The sequence below is a fragment of the Psittacula echo genome, assembly GCF_963264785.1.
Source record: "Psittacula echo genome assembly, chromosome: 2".
Taxonomy (NCBI): Eukaryota; Metazoa; Chordata; class Aves; order Psittaciformes; family Psittacidae; genus Psittacula; species Psittacula echo.
Window position 1 is genome coordinate 150,477,933 of NC_137737.1, and position 19,865 is coordinate 150,497,797.

A 19,865-nucleotide genomic window follows, 5' to 3' on the forward strand; every position below is an offset into this window, starting at 1 on the left:
TAATTCGTAGTTAAGTTGAAGGAAAGACTCCAACTGACTTTAAGGGAACATGAGTGAAGTGGTGAATGCATTGTGCTCGTCTAGGAATGCTCAACTCAACAGTCTAATTCTACTGAATTCTACTGGGTGTTCTCTCTTTTTTGTGTTTCAGAAGCAGGACAGTGTTATTTTGCTGGTAAAGACTAGAAGATCAGGACAAACAATTACTATAGTTGTGCCATTTCTTTGTTCAAAGGTCTAACAGTAAAATCTAGGTGAAGGTAATGTCTTCAGGATAAGATGTCATCAACTGTAGTTTGGTCACAACAGGGAAAATGAGAAATCAGTCTGATTTTGGTCCTCTAAAGAAGTGCCTCCACGGCTGTGTCACACAGGGCAGTTTTGTGTATTAACGGAATTCAGCAAGATTCACACGTCTTATGAAACATCACTCATTTTTCTTCTTACTTTTTCTTTTTTACCATTTCACTCTTCACCCATGAGGAACTCTGAACAATTTATGGCCTTTTACAGTCTCAGTTGCATCTTCTTCCGTAAGCATAAAATTGAAACACTGCCAGTTCTGGGTTTGCAGTGCAAACTAATTAAAATCATATAATAGCCATATTTCAAACATGTCCAGCTGCATCCTGGCTAATAGCATAGCCAGCAGGTCCAGTGAGGTGATCTTTCCCCTCTGTTCAGCACTTGTGAGATTGCATCTGGAGTGCTGCTTGAGTTTGGAGCTCCCCAATGTGAGGGCAGTGACAGAGTCAACAGACATAAGTTGGAATATAGAAAATCCCATTTTAAATATTAAGGTGTTGGGGGTTTTCTACCAAGAGGGTAGTCAAATACTGGAATGAGTTGCCCGGAAATGCTGTGTAATCTCCAACTTTAGAAGTGTTAAAGACTGTATTAGACACATCCCCAAGAAACCTGATCTGTGTAGACCTGCTTTGCACAGAGGGTTGGATTAAATGACCTCTCAAGGTGTCTTTCAGCCCAAGTTATGATTGGATGGTTCTCACAGGATACAGTAGATCTGCTTACTAATAACACCTACTAGATCCAGTGGATCCACTTTACAGCTTCTTTCAACTCCATCCTGGAGTCTGATTCAGGAAGAATTAGATAAAATCTTCCATTTGGTTTGAAACTCCATAAAGAGATAAAACCCCTTGAGGTTCTCCTTGCTTAAATACTTGAGTTCTGATTTTCCTGGATTTCAAAGGCAGAAACACTTTTCTGCCTGGAAATGGCTCTGTCTGTGGAAGCCTGAGAAAATAACTTTTCTTATCCTTGTAGATATACCAGTCATCTGAAGAGGTGACAAATCACAGAGCTGCTTCCCTGCGTCTCCCCAAGGTGTATGTATTTTGTAGGACCGTGTGTGCACTCTATCCATGGTGAATAGTACCCTCTTAGCTACTTTGCAGTGGTACCCAGGGGACCTTGTCACTGCTCCATGCTGGAACTGACAGGCTCAAGCAGTGATTGCTCTTCTTCTGGAAAAGGGTTTCATGAATTCTCTTCGCCATTAGAAATTGTGACATACTAATACTGATGGACTGAAGTCTGAAACCCAAGCTCAACACAGTACTAAAATGACTGCAGCATTAGGTTTTATGAAAGATATGCATTACAAATACCAAATAACTGCATACCTTGTGGCCAGAAGTTGCCTTCATTCTTTACTGATCTAAACAGGATTGTGAGAAGGTGCTACTCTTGTAAGCAAGGCTGTGAGAGCTCAGCTGTCAAGGGATATGGTTACGTTGGTACTTCTGTATTCAGTGCTTGTAAGGAAGGGCAATTGGGTGTTGTCTTCCTTGCTGGAATGAAGTCACTGAGTGCCCTGCATATCCAGGGTCCTTTAGCTCTCTTGAAGCTACCCTTATTCATTCCCCAAAAGAGGCTTTGAAAATTTGATTACTTAGGTTTTAACTTTTCCAAAAAGGTTTCTCTGTTAAAGGCTTCGGGTTGGACATACCAAGCCGTGTTGTTGCTAAGATTAAGGTATTTGTTTCTTAGAAATGGCTTATAAGCAGAGACCAGCACACGGATTATAGTTCTTTCTTTAGCCAAGTGGAGCGAAGGTGCTTCAAGTAAATTGTGCTTTCAGTAGGATCAGTTTTGCATGTGATTTTAATAATGGCTTTGGAGAAGGAGAGGTGAAATTTAAATTTCTACATTTGCAACTCCAATGGAAAAGAACAGAAGAGCAGTACTTACTACTAACATATTGGGGGTTTAGGCTGTTTTAAATGCAGGCAGCAAAACCAGCTTTGGTGTTTCAGTAAAAATTTAGATTGTGATTTATTTTTGCACAGTAATGAAAAAATGCACCATGATCAGATTTATGTTTTGTTTTTGTGGAACAGGATTTTTTCCCAGTTTATTTCTGGGTTGTTCCCCCTCCCCCCAAAACCAAGATTAATGTCATAAGTAAAATAAAATCAGACTAATTCACTCAGCCTTGGGAAGATTGTAAATACCTCTCAGGAAACAGAAGATTTTTTGCTGTTGCTAGACAATGACCTTAACGGTGACCTGGAAAGATCATGCTTGTAGTTTGTGAATGAAGTCAATAACCATGCTGTGGTACTTCTGGCCTTATTATGGAATACACATCACAGATTGTGTCTAATTGCACATGGTGATTTTATGGTATCTGTAGCTACTGAGCCAAGACTCAGATGTCAGATATCAGCATTCTCGCTATAGCTAAATGCTGCTTCCATGTAATAGGTTCTGTTTATCTCTCCTCCAGCTTCCAAATTGCTGTGTCTTGGGTCAGTGCCTTAAGTTCATTTTTCATAAATCCTGACCAATGTTATTAGCTTTCCCCTTTAAAAACCAGGATGAATTAGTTCTGCGTTATCCCCCATTCTGGGAAGCATGGCCCCAGCTTTTATCATCATTGCTGGGCTGACTTGTGCTAGTTTCAGCAGAAGGAGACTGGTGGAATTACTGCAGTAGGGGTTATCCAGTCTTTTGCTTAAATGAAGAGAGGAGTCTTCTGCTGGTTTTGGGATTGCTTTATCACTTTGGAAACCTGGCAGAAGGTAGAACTTTGTCTGTGGGGAATAGATCCATCCTCATTCACCCCAGCCTCAAATACATGTGCCTGGCTTGAGCTGGAGATGTACTTACAAGCAGAATGTGCAATAAATAATGGATATTCATGTTCTGAAAAGTTCAAGGGTGCAGTGCTGATGCCTCAGGCAGTGTCACCATTAGGGTACTGACCTCAGGCCTCTCAGCCAGTCCTCCCAGTGCCTACCAGATTCCAAACAAAACAGTCTGTTTCTGTAGTGCAAAACATCTCTTGTGGTGCCTGTACCTGGATGGAGCCTACTGTAATGGCCTCTGTCTATCCCTTTCCCCTCTGACTTTTTCAGATCACACATGATGCCAACAAATAGCAATATTTTTATGAGGTCTTTCCACCACCAGCCCTGGAATAAGATACTGCTGAGAGCAAATGTGTGGTGCTCTGCCCCATGTCTGCTCTTCAGACAGTCACCACTGCCACTTTCTGTCTTTGCATACATGGTGTTAGCTGCCAGGAAAAGAACTAAAGTGCTGGGCTCCTTTCTGAATTTTGTCTTCATGCAGCCCTGTGCTGCTCCCAGTTTCCATTTTCATAACAGTTTTTGCAGTGTGTTTTGTTCCTCTCTCTTGCATTTGGTACTGGCAGTAATATGAGAGTTGTTCTCAATGTTTAGCATCAAGTCCTACATATGGAAGTGATTTATCAACAAGATTACAGGCTGGAGGCCTGTGGAAATTGGACTCTGAGGTCCCATAATTCTTTGGAAAATGCCAGCCATGGAAGGTTTTGCCTCCCAGCGGCTGTCCATTATTGATAGCCTTATTCAAATATTATGTTCAGATTGTAAACAATGACCAGCCTCTCAACTTTATACTTATAGAGGTGCAGCTAATTCAGACCTTCATTATGACGCTCACCTTTGTTCTTTCATGTCAGTCCCCTCTTCCTTTGCCCTCACAGTCTTTGTTTCTTTGAATTTATACAAGAAAGGTGACGTCTCATCCCAAAACCTTTTTCCATTTGAAGTACTACCATAAGAAGTCATCATCACTAAGATATTCTCCTGGAAACATGGAAATGCCAGTGCCCAGAACATTCTGATGTGACAGATGAGATAGGAACTTGGTACAGTTGCACAGTGCTATTGAATCTCCATATAGTTTATAGCTTGTGCTCGGTCGCTGAGAGAAAAGGATGGTGTAGTTCCCCTGGAACATTACTGGACCTATGGCAAGGGAAAGGAATAAGATTAGTACAAGTGCCCAGTGTAAGATACCCAGGCACTGGGTATTTCTTTCCAGGGAGGACTACTGGCTGCTTTAAGAACCATACTCAATGGGGTAGTGTGGCTGTTCTTGAGCCTGACAGCAAGGAACAAAGTGGTATTTCTGTCTGTCTAACTACCGGTGTTTTCCCCTGCTCTCTCTTATCTTCTCAGCTCCACACCAGAGCTTGCTGGCCCATGAACGCTGGTGATACTCTTTGCTGATAGACAGCCAGCCCACTGAGGCAGAGGTCCTTAAACTCCCCTGTGCAACATCAGAAGTCTCAGAGATGAAGTCAGCTGGAGGACCGAAGAAACTGAGAAACTCGAGATGTGTTTCCCATGACCCCATGAAACGTGGAGAAGTGCCTGGCTAAATTTCTCTTTACCTTTACTTTTTTATATCCTTTTTTATCTGCTTGTCAGAACATTGTCTCTCTCCCTGAGAAAGTGAAGAACAGCAGGCACTGAACAAAATCAGAGTGGCTGATGATCATCTCAGTGAACTGCTTGGAGACTGCAATCGGTGGTCACAGTAAAGCTGGCGGGGAGGAAGGTATGGAGACTTCTGAGACAAGCTGTTATCTAGAAGCTGGAATAAAATATCTGAGAAGTCATCGTGGGTAAAATTTACCCCTAACTGTGCCAGCACCTTTTTAGACTGAAATTCTTTGATATCAAAATAGACATCACAGACTACCCATAAATATTTTGGAACCAGGAAATTTAGGAGGCTACTGTGATATAAATAAAAGAAATTCTGAGGGTCCTTGAGCAAGAAAGATTAGCAGAACTCCTACCGACTTCAGCAGGAACAAGTTTGGGCCTGGAGTTATTTGACTCATAACTCTTCAGCAAGATTGAAAGAAGAAAGGTCTGGGATTTTATTTTTTATCTAAGATTTTATTAATGCCCAACCTTGATGTTGTTTAATCTTTAAAACAAACACCAGCACTCAGAACACATCAATTGCTTGGATTCTGAGCCCTGTGTTACACTTATTCTTGGACAGGCAAATTACAATGAGAATAATCATTGTCAGAATACTAATGTTACGTAAACTAATGTAGAGATATTTATTCAATGGAATGCAATTACCAGCAATACACTATTTTCTGAACAGTATGACTGTAATCCAATTTAGGCTGTTTAACCCCTGGTGATTTGTTTCCTTTTGTGTTGTGATAGGCTGAAAACAGGCAGGATTGCTGGGGGCAGCAAAAGGGAGAGTAAGGGGAAATAGCACCACATGTAATCTGAGATCTTAATGACTTTACTAAATCTACATAACCACAGGGCTGTTCATCATGGCTGTGCAGCTAATTGAATTTTAAAATAAGGATAGATCCTACACTCACTTTCTCCCAGCATCATTTCGTTTTCTGATGAATGCTTAGTCACCAGTTTAAGAAAATCCCTTATGGCTTTAACCTGAAGTTGCATTAGGACCTTGGATTTCATACAAGACAGGATACTCAGGTACGCAATGGCAAGTGACAAAGAGGGTGTACAAGGTGACTTTCTTGCACTTCTCTTGCAGAAGTTTTCTTGACTGGAGGAGTTGCAACAGGATCCCATGGGTAGAGGACAGCTTCTCTCCTTCAGAGAGAAGAGAACCATGGGAAGGACAGAGCACGGGAACCTTGCTGCAGGCACTTTCTGAAGATGAGAAACCTTCAGCTAGATCCTGATACCTTCATTAGCACAGAGGAGTCCCCCTGAAACTAGCACAGTTTCTGTGCTTCTGAAACTAGCACAGGGTGGAAGTCTCGAGGTCTGTTATAAATAAAAGAAGTGCTAGGGTAATCTACTTTAAGTGCGTATTTTGTAAGCGCACAGAAATAAGTGGAGAAGCCTTCAGTGTCTGTCTGGTGCAGAGTTCTCTAATGGTGATGGCAATTCTGACACTGAGCTGAGTGCACATGTAGACTGGATCCTGAAGGTTGGAGCTGGACGAGTACGGGGAACTGAAGGTCTGGAGTATTTTGCTACTCCCCAAACACTAGGAAAAAGTGTTGAGGAATGAAGATAACCATCACTTGCAGGAGGATGTGCCTATTTTCTGAAAAACTACGGACAGCTCTGATGTTCAGGTTGGAAGAGCCTAGGGAACAGCTATTCATACCTTTTGGTAGTGCCACATCATCCCCCCACCTACAGCAAAATTAGGCCCTTTAGTTACAAAACCAGAAGGGCCAGGGATGCAAGGTTTCATCACAGTGGTAGGCCAGTATGGAACAGGCTAGGATATGCACACTACATACCAACCATGCCTATCTGCACAGGACAGGGTTCTGTGTGGGTTTTCAGGTCTGCCTCCATGGTCATCATAGTGGAGGACAGCAAGTAAAGTGGGAGGAATGAGATAGGATGGAGGCTTAGCTAATGGTTTTAGACATGCATTTCTTGAAGGTCTGATGATAAGATAATCACAGTATCACAGTATGCTAGAGATTGGAAGGGACCTCAAAAGATCACCTAGTCCAATCTGCCTGCCGGAGCAGGAACACCTAGATGAGGTTACACAGGAATGTGTCCAGGCGGGTTTTGAATGTCTCCAGAGAAGGAGACTCCACAACCCCCCTGGGCAGCCTGTTCCAGTGTTCCGTCACCCTCACTGAGAAGAAGTTTCTTCTCAAGTTTAAGTGGAACCTCTTGTGTTCCAGTTTGTACCCATTACCCCTTGTCCTATCATTGTTTGCCACTGAGAAGAGCCTGGCTCCATCCTCGTGACACTCCCCCTTTATATATTTATATACACTAATAAGGTCACCCCTCAGTCTCCTCTTCTCCAAACTATAGAGACCCAGCTCCCTCAGCCTTTCCTCATAAGGGAGATGCTCCACTCCCTTAATCATCTTAGTTGCCCTGCGCTGGACTCTCTCCAGCAGGTCCCTGTCCTTCTTGAACTGAGGGGTCCAGAACTGGACACAATATTCCAGATGCGGTCTCACCAGGGCAGAGTAGAGGGGAAGGAGGACCTCTCTCAACCTACTGACCACCCCCCTCCTAATACACCCCAGGATGCCATTGGCCTTCCTGGCCACAAGGGCACAGTGTTGGCTCATGGTCATCCTCCTATCAACCGGGACCCCCAGGTCCCTTTCCCCTACACTGCTCTCTAACAGGTCGTTCCCCAACCTGTACTGGTACCTGGCGTTGTTCCTGCCCAGATGCAGGACTCTACACTTTCCCTTGTTATATTTCATCAAGTTTCTCCCTGCCCAACTCTCCAGCCTGTCCAGGTCCCGCTGGATGGCAGCACAGCCTTCTGGCGTGTCAGCCACTCCTCCCAGCTTAGTGTCATCAGCAAACTTGCTGACAGTACACTCAATTCCCTCATCTAAATCATTGATGAATATATTAAATAATACTGGTCCCAGTACTGACCCTTGAGGCACTCCACTAGATACAGGCCAGATAATGTCAACATTTGATTACCTGTTTGTGTCTGTGCAGAAGAATGTTTCACCTCCTGGCAGACTTAGAAAGGCTGGGTTCCGGTATATCCCCAGGTGTTACTTTAGCAAATGAGTTATGCTTTACATTCCCTGTGCTTCACCCCTGCCTGAGAGATGATGCCAGTTCTTGAAGGCTCACTGGTGTAACCACTCATAGCTGTGGAAGCCCTAGCTCCCTAGCAACTGATTTGAGAGTTCGGTATTATTGGTGATGTGCATTGCAGCAGAAACCAGAGGCCCCAGCTTTACTGTGGTTAGCACAGTGTAAATACAGCGTAAGAAAACTATTCATGGTCAGAAGAATGCATGACTAAGGCCGTGGCTATCCAGAGGTAATTTCCCCATGGCAGGAAACCTTCAAGCAGAAACCATTGCAACTGCTTCCAGACTACAAAGCACAGAAAACCAGTTCTCTCAAGAGAAATGGGACCTGGATGGGAACCTGAGTAAGATTTCCAGCTTTAGGGAATTTGCACTTTTATTCAAGTTTTTTGTGTAATGTAAGCAGCTATATTGTGGAAAAGATGCCAGCTAGGGCTTGCCCGCAGATGCTGTCTATTTGTCTGTATTCTTGCAGTGGTAAGAGAGAAGCAGAAATACAATGAAAAGAGGCAGTAAGAATGGCACAGTTAGGACAGAGTGGTCTTAATTCCCAGGGATTCTGCATGTGAGAGATTTGCCAAATCAAACCCTCAGTATTTTCAGCGGTCATTGAGCCATGAGAACGTAAGCTGTGAGTGAAAAGCACAGAGTGCCGCTATTATTCTTTCAAGTCCCAGTCGAGCTGTTTGTTTCTTCACTTTTAATTTTTAATATGATTTGTCTTGTGTGTTTGCATGAAGTATCCCTCCCCAGTCATTTACCACGAGTGCTGCGGGGACTTCTGACAGTGCAATGAGGACTCACCACATCAGTGAGCTAAGGAAGAAGGCAGTTGTGTTTCTTACAACAGTCCTTACTTAGGCCGGATTAGATGTAAATTGCATGCCGCTAGGGGCTTTGTACAAGACATCTGTAATAGCAGAAACATCTGCACAGCAGAGTTTCAGGATGACAAATTTTCTCTCTCTCTGGACTAGCTCTTTCTGTTCTCAAAGCTGGATTCTCTATGCTGACTTGCATAGTCCATGTTATTTACACTGGTGTAAATGAAAGGAGAATCAGAGCCTTTCTTTCTTTTGCTGGGAGGAAGTTATCCAGTGTGTGGCTGCAAAGCCAACCTGCCTGCACACTGCCCAACCACCTTCCCTTCAAAGTGCCATTCCCAATGAGCAGTCTGCTCAGCTTTGAACATATTGAAACATAAAGCGTCTGTGAAAAGCCAGACCCTCTTTGCACTTCTCATAACACTGAGCTTTGAAAGGATGACGTTTTACAATGAAGCTGAGCATCAGTTTCTATTCAATGCATAAGAACTTTGAAATGAATCATGGTTTCATCTGAGCCACCTTCATCATTCCTGCAGTTCGATGCTATGGATTTCACTTTGTGAAGATTCAGTGCACAAAGTTTGAAGTAATGTTTTTGGCTATGAAGAGAGTGCCAGGATCAAGACTGGAAAGAATTAGCTCCCCTAGTGCATACTGATCTCAATGGCTTGAATTTTTTCTTCCCTTGACGTGCTTTTCTGTACTTCAGCTGAGAAAGTGTTGTTCTTTACTCAGTACTTAATACACAAGAATACTGACTTCATTAGATTTCTTCCTCTTATTCCACTCATTCTGAAGTTTGATCCTGACGTTTGGCTGTAAGACAGAGATGGGTGAAAGTCATCTACCATCTTTCATATGTTCGTGTATCAGTTATCTGACTACAAGAGCTTATTCCTTATGTTGCAACCATCTTTAGCCTGTATGACTTGAGAATGCATCCTTCTAGTGGTTGGCACTGCTTCTTTCGTTGCTGCAGCTATGTAATTTTTGTCAGCTGGAGCTCTTGAACACAATTGCCATTAAATGAGCAGTAACAGATTACTGTATGCAAGGGAAGAGGCCCTTCAGGGTTTGAAAAGTTAGGATTATTTTTTATTTTTATATTTTTGGACAAGAAAGGGGAGTTCAGCAGCATTTGCTTCCCAGTAACTTCCTGTCATTATCCAGTCTGCATTCACCAGTTTGGAAAGTCCCTGGAATAATACCAAAGAGACCTGCCATGCACAGACATGTCTAATAACCTCCCAAGAGTGTCACCTAGGGTATGGTATGGTCAATGGTGGACTTGCAGTTGAGCAAGAGATTTGGTTGAGACCAAGCCTACAATACACCTTGACATCCTGCCTAGCCATAGGAATAAGAATTTCATTTGTTGGCATTATCCAAAGCACATAATGATTCTCTTCCTACTTGTCTTTATTTATTTGCTATATTCATGTGTCATTGCTCATTGCTGCCAATGACTGGACATTAGTTAGACTCCTTTCTGACAGTTGAAAAAGCTGAACTAAATAAGAATGATAGGATCATAGAATCATTTAGGTTGGAAAAGATCTTTAAGATCATCGAGTCCAACTACTACCATAACACTGCCAAGTCCACCACTGAACCGTGTCCCTAAGCACCACATCTACACACCTTTTAAATACCTCCAGAGACAGTGACTCCACCAATTCCTTAGGCTGCCCATTCCAATAACTGACAACCCTTTCGATTAAGAAATTTTTCCAAATATCCAATCTAAAATTCCCATGGCACAACTTTAGGCCATTTCCTCTTGTCTTTTCACTTTTTAGCTGGGAAAAGAGACCGACTGACACCCACCTCACTACAACCTCCTTCAAGTAGTTGTACAGAGTGATAAGGTCTCCCCTGAGCCTCCTTTTCTCCAGGCAAACAACCTAAATTTCTTCAGCTGCTCTTGCTCTCTAGACCCTTCACCAGCTTTTTTGACATTCTCTGGACACTCTCCAGCACCTCAGTGTCTCTCTTGGAGTTAGTGCCCCAAAACTGAGCACAGTATCCAAGGTGCAGCCTCACCAATGCCAAGCACAGGGGGACAATCACTTCCCTATTCGTGCTGGCCACACTGTTTCTGATACAAGCCAGTATGCCATTGGCCTTCTCTTCATCCTGGTTGTGTGGTCTGTAACAGACTTGTTGGCCTTTGCTGATTCTTATCCATAAACATTCGTCCATTTCATCACCATCGTCAAGCTCCAGACAGTCAAAACATTCCCTAACACAAAGGGCTACCCTATCACCTCTCCTTTCTTGCCTATCCCTCTGAAGAGTTTATAGCCATCCATTGCAGCACTCCAGTTGTGCAAGTCATCCCACCATGTTTCCTTGATGGCAACTATGTCATAGCTTTCCTGCTGCACAATGGCTGCCAGCTCCTCAAGTTTGTTGCCCAAGCCGTGTGCATTGGTGTAGATGCACTTCAGTTGATCCTGCTAAGTTTCTGGGGAGAGAAGCCCCAGTTTTTACATGAACAACTGTCAGGTGCTTCAGTGGTTTATAGTACATCAACAACTCCTGTGTCTTTGCTGTCACGTGGATCTCCATCCCTACTTCCACTAAGAAAGCAGACTGAAAGACCTCACTAGCACATCTCCCCTCAAACGCTGGCATGCTGCTTCCAAACAAGCCTGATTTTACTCCTTTCTTCCTTCAAATGTAGTTAAAGCTCCTCCAGTGAGTCCTGCTGACCCCTGTGCAAAGACCCTTTTCCCCCTTTGAGACAGGCATATGCCATCTGTCACCAGCAGGCCTGCTGTCATGTACACTGACCTATGATCAAAAAACCCAAAATTCTGCCAGTGACACCAGGCTTGGAGCCACATATTTATCTGCTGGCTCTTTCTGTTTATTTCCTCATCATTCCCTGCAACTGGAAGGGTAGAGGAGAACACTACTTGTGCTTCAAATGTTTTTCAGCTTGCAACCTTACTGTAATTTGCAGTGATGAATTCCTATTTTTAGAATTAAACATGGAGGCTAAAATCCTCATTCGAGGGGATGGTGGGAGCCAAAGAGCCATATTTGGCACCCAGTCAGATCTCAAAGTTTTGCAGCCCAAGCAAATTTTGCAGCTGGGCAAGCCAAGTGCTCTGCAGAGGCTTAAATGGGAGTGTGTGATGAAGAGCAGCCTTTGAAGAGGTTACTAGGAAGAAGGAAAAAGAAATACACTATTAACATTTCATATTGCCCATGTAGAGGCAAAATAAGGTGGAAAATGAGTTTTTTTCTATACTATTCACCACTGTCATGGTCTAAAAGATCCTGGTGTGTGCTCCAAGCCAAATGAGGGAGATCCTTCCATCTACAAGCAATATATTTGTTCCAAGCACAGTTCCGCCTCATTCTTTCCATTGTTACTGATAGGGATAATGCTGGAGAAACAGCTGCAGGGGAAGTGTTTTGTCACTCATTTGGTGACAGGATTAAACATGGAAGAATCCCATATACTATCCCATAGTATCCCAGTCCTTCTTCCATAAAGTATTCCCCACCTCCTCCTTCAGCAAAAGCAGCAGCTGAGGAAGGTTGAGGGGGCACAAAAAGAAGAAGAACTGCTGAGAAGTTGTGCACATCTATGCCTCAATGCACATCTATTTGCTGGGCATGTGCCCGTGATCTTTGCTGCTTTAGCAGTGGGTGCACTTTTCATCAACCTTCCCTCTAAGGCACCATTCATAAATCGCTTACGGAGTGTGAATAAGCCATGGGGATGCTTTAATAAATGGTTCCTCACATAAAGTTTTATTCCCCAGTAATAATTAGATTATTAGTAAATCCCTAATGGCATTTCTAAGGAGGGCATTATCATTAGCTTTGTTTTATATCTGCACAAACAGAATCAGAGAAGGGAAAGTCACCCACTAAGTAAGATTTGTAGATGCAGGTTCCTGAGTCAAGGTAAATGCTTTATTCAGTAAGTCACAGGACTAATAGGAACTTAAAATAAATACTTAATCAACTGGTGTAAACAGAATGCAATAGGACAGTGATATCTTCTTGGATAATGTTTAAAAACATCTAGAATAGTTACTTGTGTCAGTGATTGGTTGTCAACATTGAATAGCATTAACTGTGCTGTAGCGTTTGTCTTTAGGATTCTGCATAGTTTGTGTACCATCAGAATTTGTGGCATTGTCTCCTGGATTGTTAAAAAGAAACTGGCATGCCATTTATGAAAGTTTTTACTCAAAGATATCCTTTTTATTCAGCTTATTTCTGATCATTTTGAAAATTGTGCTAGTACACTCTATTGTTTTAACAGTCCATTACTGGCCATAGAAAAACTGCTGCTGTCTCAATATACACAAAGTGGAGTTAGATCAAAATAGATGTGACAAAGGCCACTGAAATCCTTGCATCATACAAGGCAGTATGCATTTGAGTAAAAGACTTGCATGCCTTTTTCTGGCAGAAACCAGGGTAGATTTCCAATATATAAGGATTCTCCTTAAAATGAAAAACTATACCATGTCCAGCTATACGCAGGGACCTAAATACTCCTTAAGGTGGAGAGAGAAGTTTATGCAGATAGTGCTTCATGTCAGAATTGTATGGCAATGCAGTAACTGCAGCTTCTCCAAGTTGGCTCAGGCTCTGGGAATTTACAGTGTTTTAAATTCAGTAGAGTAAAATTTGTGTAAATTCAGTACATTACTCAGCAACTCCTCAATTCCTTGCGTATTTAATGGTGGGGAAAATAGATGTTTAACGATGTGATTTACAACATCTGCACTGACCATTGATGCACAACCAAGATGCAATGCAGGAGAGAAGTGTGTGATACTGTCATCTGGGCTTATCTGCTCTGTGACTCTGAAACCTCTCTTAAATTAAGGTCATATATTTGAAGACTCTTAAAATACTTCTGCTCCTTTTTTGCCTGCTGATTTAGTGGTGAGAGCACCCACTCAGCAGGTGGGATTTGAAGGTTTGGAGTCCTCCACCTGAGGAGGTTTGACTCTGTGACTTCTGTACTCCATGACAAAGCCTTGAACGCCAGGGTATGATGGAGTCTAAGAGAGCAATGAGGTGAGAAAAGGCATGCTTTTCTCATCACCAAGTTGCAGGGTAGCCAGGGATTCATTGCTGCAATGGACAGAGAAGTGCAAGAGAGGGCAACCTCTGTAGCAGCCTGTGCCAAAGTTCTGTCCAATTCCTGGAGCTCTGCTTGCTGCTCCTAGATTTTTTTCCTGGCTACTGTTTTTATTCTCTCAATCCAGGCTCTCTAATGAGGAATGTGTAAGGAGTTGTGGGAGCAGTGCACATTGCTCAGGCTGTCCCTTGTCAGCTGAATATGCAGAAAAGCTCACACACCATGCGTATTGCTCAGGGGAGCTGGTTAAGGTAGGATTGTGTGTATGAAATAGGCATAGTTAATGCCTGTGAAGTGGTTTAGAACATCTAAAGACAACTCAGACTCAAAGCCTCCTGCTCCTGAGTGCTGCAGAGACCTGCAAGACCCTCTAGAGAAATTTTTATCCCCCTTGCTCTGAAAACTGCCTGCAAATTGATCCTTTCCACTGAGGTTCTGCATGTGTGGATAGCCAACCAACCCCTGCAATACTGAATGAAGTGCAAGGCAAATACCAGCACTCGGAGAGTGATGTGAAGTGTTTGACATGCTGGTAAGGAAGCCACACATTCCCATAATTACTTAAAATTCCATGGTGGAAATGAGGTGCAGTTCAGAGACCTTTGGGAGAATCTTGTAGGCAGGCAGCAAAGCATATGGCCTTTTGTAAATTTTCCTGTTAGGTTTCCTGCAGAGATCCCAAAAGCATCCCTTGATCACCACCTCAGACTTCATTTAGGTTTCCTGTTTGCAAACACAAGGCAATCCCACAGCATCCTCACAGCTAAACTGAGGATGGTCGGATGGTGAGGTGGACTGCGAACTGGCTGAAGGACAGAAGCCAGAGAGTTGTGGTCAATGGGGAGGAGTCTAGTTGGAGGCCGGCATCTAGTGGGGTGCCTCAAGGGTCAGTACTGGGACCAGTATTATTTAATATATTCATCAATGATTTAGATGAGGGAATTGAGTGTACTGTCAGCAAGTTTGCTGATGACACTAAGCTGGGAGGAGTGGCTGACACGCCAGAAGGCTGTGCTGCCATCCAGCGGGACCTGGACAGGCTGGAGAGTTGGGCAGGGAGAAACTTGATGAAATATAACAAGGGAAAGTGTAGAGTCCTGCATCTGGGCAGGAACAACCCCAGGTTCCAATATAGGTTGGGGAATAACCTATTAGAGAGCAGTGAAGGGGAAAGGGACCTGGGGGTCCTGGTTGATAGGAGGATGACCATGAGCCAACACTGTGCCCTTGTGGCCAGGAAGGCCAATGGCATCCTGGGGTGTATTAGAAGGGGGGTGGTCAGTAGGTCGAGAGAGGTCCTCCTTCCCCTCTACTCTGCCCTGGTGAGACTGCATCTGGAATATTGTGTCCAGTTCTGGGCCCCTCAGTTCAAGAAGGACAGGGACCTGCTGGAGAGAGTCCAGCGCAGGCCAACTGAGATGATGAAGGGAGTGGAGCATCTCCCTTATGAGGAAAGGCTGAGGGAGCTGGGTCTCTATAGTTTGGAGAAGAGGAGACTGAGGGGTGACCTTATTAGTGTATATAAATATATAAAGGGGGAGTGTCATGAGGATGGAGCCAGGCTCTTCTCAGTGGCAAACAATGATAGGACAAGGGGTAATGGGTACAAACTGGAACACAAGAGGTTCCACTTAAACTTGAGAAGAAACTTCTTCTCACTGAGGGTGATGGAACACTGGAACAGGCTGCCCAGGGGGGTTGTGGAGTCTCCTTCTCTGGAGACATTCAAAACCCGCCTGGACACATTCCTATGTAACCTTATCTAGGTGTTCCTGCTCCAGCAGGGGGATTGGACTAGGTGATCTTTTGAGGTCCCTTCCAATTCCTAATGTTCTGTGATTCTGTGTGATTCTGTCTCCATTAGATTCAGAAGCTGCTGCACATGCTTTAAATCATTCCACTGGTGATTATGACAAGCAAATAGATCCCACCACCCCACATCCTTTTGCTTGTTAGGACTAATGACTCGTGACTCTTCTGGCAAACAATTCCCCATTCTTTAGAGCCTTGTGGTGCTGCTGGTTGGAGCTGAAATGATTGAGACTGCCACTGCTGGACATAAGGCTGCTCTTGCATGAGGTTTTCTATTCTCCACAAACATGGCAATAGAAGCCTGACCTGTATGTTTGCAATCTGTAGCTCCTTTGGTTGCAGTGGGCTTTTGCACAAGTACTTGGTGTTTCTCTTCTGTTCATAGAATCATAGAATAGTTAGGGTTGGAAAGAACCTTAAGATCATCTAGTTCCAACCCCCCTGCCATGGGCAGGGACACCTCACACTAAACCATGTCACCCAAGGCTTCGTCCAACCTGGCCTTGAGCACCGGCAGGGATGGAGCATTCACAACCTCCCTGGGCAACCCATTCCAGTGCCTCACCACCCTAACGGTAAAGAATTTCTTCCTTATATCCAATCTAAACTTCCCCTGCTTAAGTTTTAACCTGTTACCCCTTGTCCTATCACTACAGTCCATAGCTCGGTGTACTGTTTTTCTCCTCCCCACCAGTTTTCTTCCCAAGTCATTGCTGTGGTGCAAGTCCTGCTTTTCAGTCCTGCAGTCTTTTATCAGGGTAAGGGAGATTTCCCCAGACTATGCTAAAACTAAAGGGCAGCTAGTCTCTGCCTATCAGCCTGCACAAGGCTTTGCTGGAGAAGGAAAGGGAAAAGGTAGGAAGGGGCCATAACCTGAAAGACAGCACCAGTCCATCTCTGGACTTCCCTCAGTCCATTTTCCAGCTAATGCAAACCCACTGCTGCTCATGGATGTCTTCCCACTGGTAGTAATGATAACTGGTTTCACATCAGCAGCAGCTCTGGAGAGAGGGAAGGGGGGTTACTTGCTGTGTCCAGCTGCAGAACATGCTGCCAAAGAAGTGTAAGAAGAGTCTTATTTGAGTGCCCCAGTTCCTCCTGCAGTCTGCTTCTGCACAGTAAAGAAATCCGTGCTTTCAAAGGAAGTGGATCCCTAGTGTCAAGACAGGAGCAAATAATAACCTTTACATCTGTCCAGGCAGAAATCATGCTTGGAATAACTCACTCTGAGGCTTACAGTGAGTTTCATTATTACCATGGTACCTCTTTCTTGTGACACCGACATCAAGAAATTCACCTTCTGCCTTTTGGGCACCGCTGTGATCCTAAGCAGCAACCTTCACCGTGGACTGCGTGCAGCCCCCATGGAGCAGGAACGTCATGCTCACCGTGTGCTGCTGTTTTTCCATTATACGTGTGTAAGTGAAATCAGACCTGGGGGATTTCTTCCCAGCACTCCAGACATGCAACCACATCACAGAATACAAATGCGAGAGCCGGGCTGACGCACGCGTGAGGAGTTCAGCTCTCAGCCCCAGGGACCAGCAACAGGCGGGCAAACCTTGAAGGGCAGGATAGCTCATTAAATCTGTGTCTTAACTAATGGCAGTGGTGGGGGTGCTGGTGATGTGTGTATTTGTGTGTGTGTGGTTTGACAACAGGCGTAAAACCAGTGCTTGCTTCTTTGCTCTTCAGGCAGCAGCCTTGAGGAATAGCATCAAGGAGGGCATAGGAAAGAAATTACTTTTTTCTTCTCCTTGTAGATTTCGGATTGATTAAAAAGCTATCTTTTGCAAGGAAAGCAACAAGGAAAAAAATATCCAGCTGTACGTGGCAGGGATAAAAGCATGCTTGACTCTTCTGGTAAGTACAATAGCATTTAATATCTTTGCTGGTTGGCCCAATATTGTATCACAGGCATCACTGGTGGTGTGCTTCCCAGCATGCCCCAGCATTCCTTCAAACAAACGTTCGCTGTAGCAGAAAGTCCAAGAAAAGGCTTACTCCTTTGAGGATCAAGAAGAAAGCAACAGTGAAGAAAGGTGCAGTAGCTATTAATATTAATGTTAAAGGAAGAAGGGGGAGATAGGACACAGGGGCAGTGAAGAAAAGACTACTTATGGCTTTGATGTGTTCATTTCCACAGGACCAATAGCAGCATGAAGAATATGGGAAGCAGATAAAGAGGAAAATGAGGAGGTGGAGGTGAGCAGGAGGCAGCTCAGGAAATTGCACAAGCTGTGGGGAGTTTTTTCGTCTAGACACACACACAGCAAAGGGAGTGACTGCCATCTGCATCTCCTCCGAAAAAAGGAAGGGAGAGAAGGGACAGAGCTGAGACAAGAAAAGAAACCCACCTGCCTGCCTCTCATTTTGGCTGTGGTATGGCTGATCCAGGCTGAATGCCTGCTGTGGGAGGGGAGAGAAAGCTAATGGAAGTATTGTTTTGTCTAAGGAGGCACAACATTAGGGAGCGTGTGAATCCTCATGCATGGCGCTGTCCTACTGACACAGTGGGAAGAGGAGGGAGGGAACTATTTCAGTCCTGTTGAGGCTGCTAAAGAGTAAAAATGAAAGTAATTAAAGGCCTATTCTAGTCTCACTTAAATCCCTGTGTCTTCAGGCCAGAGTTATTTTTGTTACATCGCTTTAGTGATGTTGCGTTGATGTTTAGACTGGCTTGGGTTTTTTCTTTAACCTGAATTTAGGAAATGAGCCAGTACTTTTCTATGGCAGTGCACTCACTTTGCTGAAATTTTGCCTGCAAAAGGTTGTTCAGGTCCCAAGAGGAATTTTACTGAATCCCAAGCTGCCCCAGCATAGCCAGTGTTTGAGCAGCAGGGTTACTGCTTTATGTTGTGGAAAGGGCAGGCTAGAGTCCCAGCAGTCCCAAAGCTAGACTGGGAAAAAGAATGACTTCTGCTCCTTAGGTAAGGTGACTGCTTGATAAATAATGACATAGAATCTTCTTGTCCCCTATTTTTTCACTGAAAAAAAAAAGTGTAAACTTCAGTGGTTAAGAACGAGAACAAAACCCAGAGCAAGATCAGGAAAGGTTTTCTGTAACAGCACCTCTGCAGCCCATCGTGTCCTCAATGAAGGCTGCTGTGGCTGTAAGCAGTGACAGGAACTGCCTTCTCTTGCTCCCACATTCATCCTCAATGCAACTCGTCTCATCTCAGCATCACCTTTAATCTTTCTGCTCTCAGGTCCCCTGTGCAGCTCCTGCAGGCTCACGTGGTGTGGTGGGAGGTCTGATCTCACGCCTCCTGAGCCTGTGAGTGTGTCTGTGTCTCCTCAATTAGCACTTGTCTGATGTGAGACTTAGCCCACATCTGCGACCTTGTGTGGCCTCCTGACACTGCAGGGATTCACCAGGAAGAGACTGGACTCTTCGCCAGCACAGGTATGTGTCCTGTACAGGCTGCCTGGATCTCACCACAGATCCTGCAGGGGAGCCAGTATAAAGAACAAAGAACTTGGTGCTTGGTTTTCCCAAAAAAGCAAAATCCATGTTGCCTGCATCCTTTGTTATGCCTCCCATGGCTTTTATTACCAGTTCATATAAGCAGAGACACAAAGTCTTCTTTTATCAAAGTCAAGGAGGACTCTCAACCCAGTGCCCATTAGCTCTGAATGGTCACAGAGAGCAGGAGCCTGGTATGGGAAGAATGCTATAGGAAGGTCTCTGGCTTCTCTTGCAAATGGGGATGAACGTCACATCCCAGCAGAAACTGACTGTCTGCCCCAAACCTCTCAATCCTCCACTCCAGAATAACCATTGAGGATCATTCTCCTGCAGACCAGTTATCCCAAGGAGGAAAAGGATGCATGTAACTAGCCCCAGAGAGAGGTACTGGTTGTTCCTGTGCTCATAACGGCACTGAAAATGCCCATAGTAGCTGTGCCCTGGCAAGGGTACCACATGCTTATTTAGCGATGAGGAAAAAGCATCTCCCTGTCTTCGTAGAAACAAGCAATAAAGATCAGAAAGGACTGAGCCATTGGAGCAGTGGCTCAGGTCAACGGAGAAGGAACTGCTTGGGCACAGTAAGTCATAATGAGGGAGAAGATCATTTTCTGGTGTGTAGAGGAGAAACTCAGGTCAGGTACTTTGAACCCCAGGCTATATTTCCACCTATAAGTGGTATTACCTGGTCATATTCATTTGCAGTGACTGACTGAATGCTACATTCTTGTTACTCCACCCTGATTTTTCTACAGCTCATGTTTCAAATCCTGA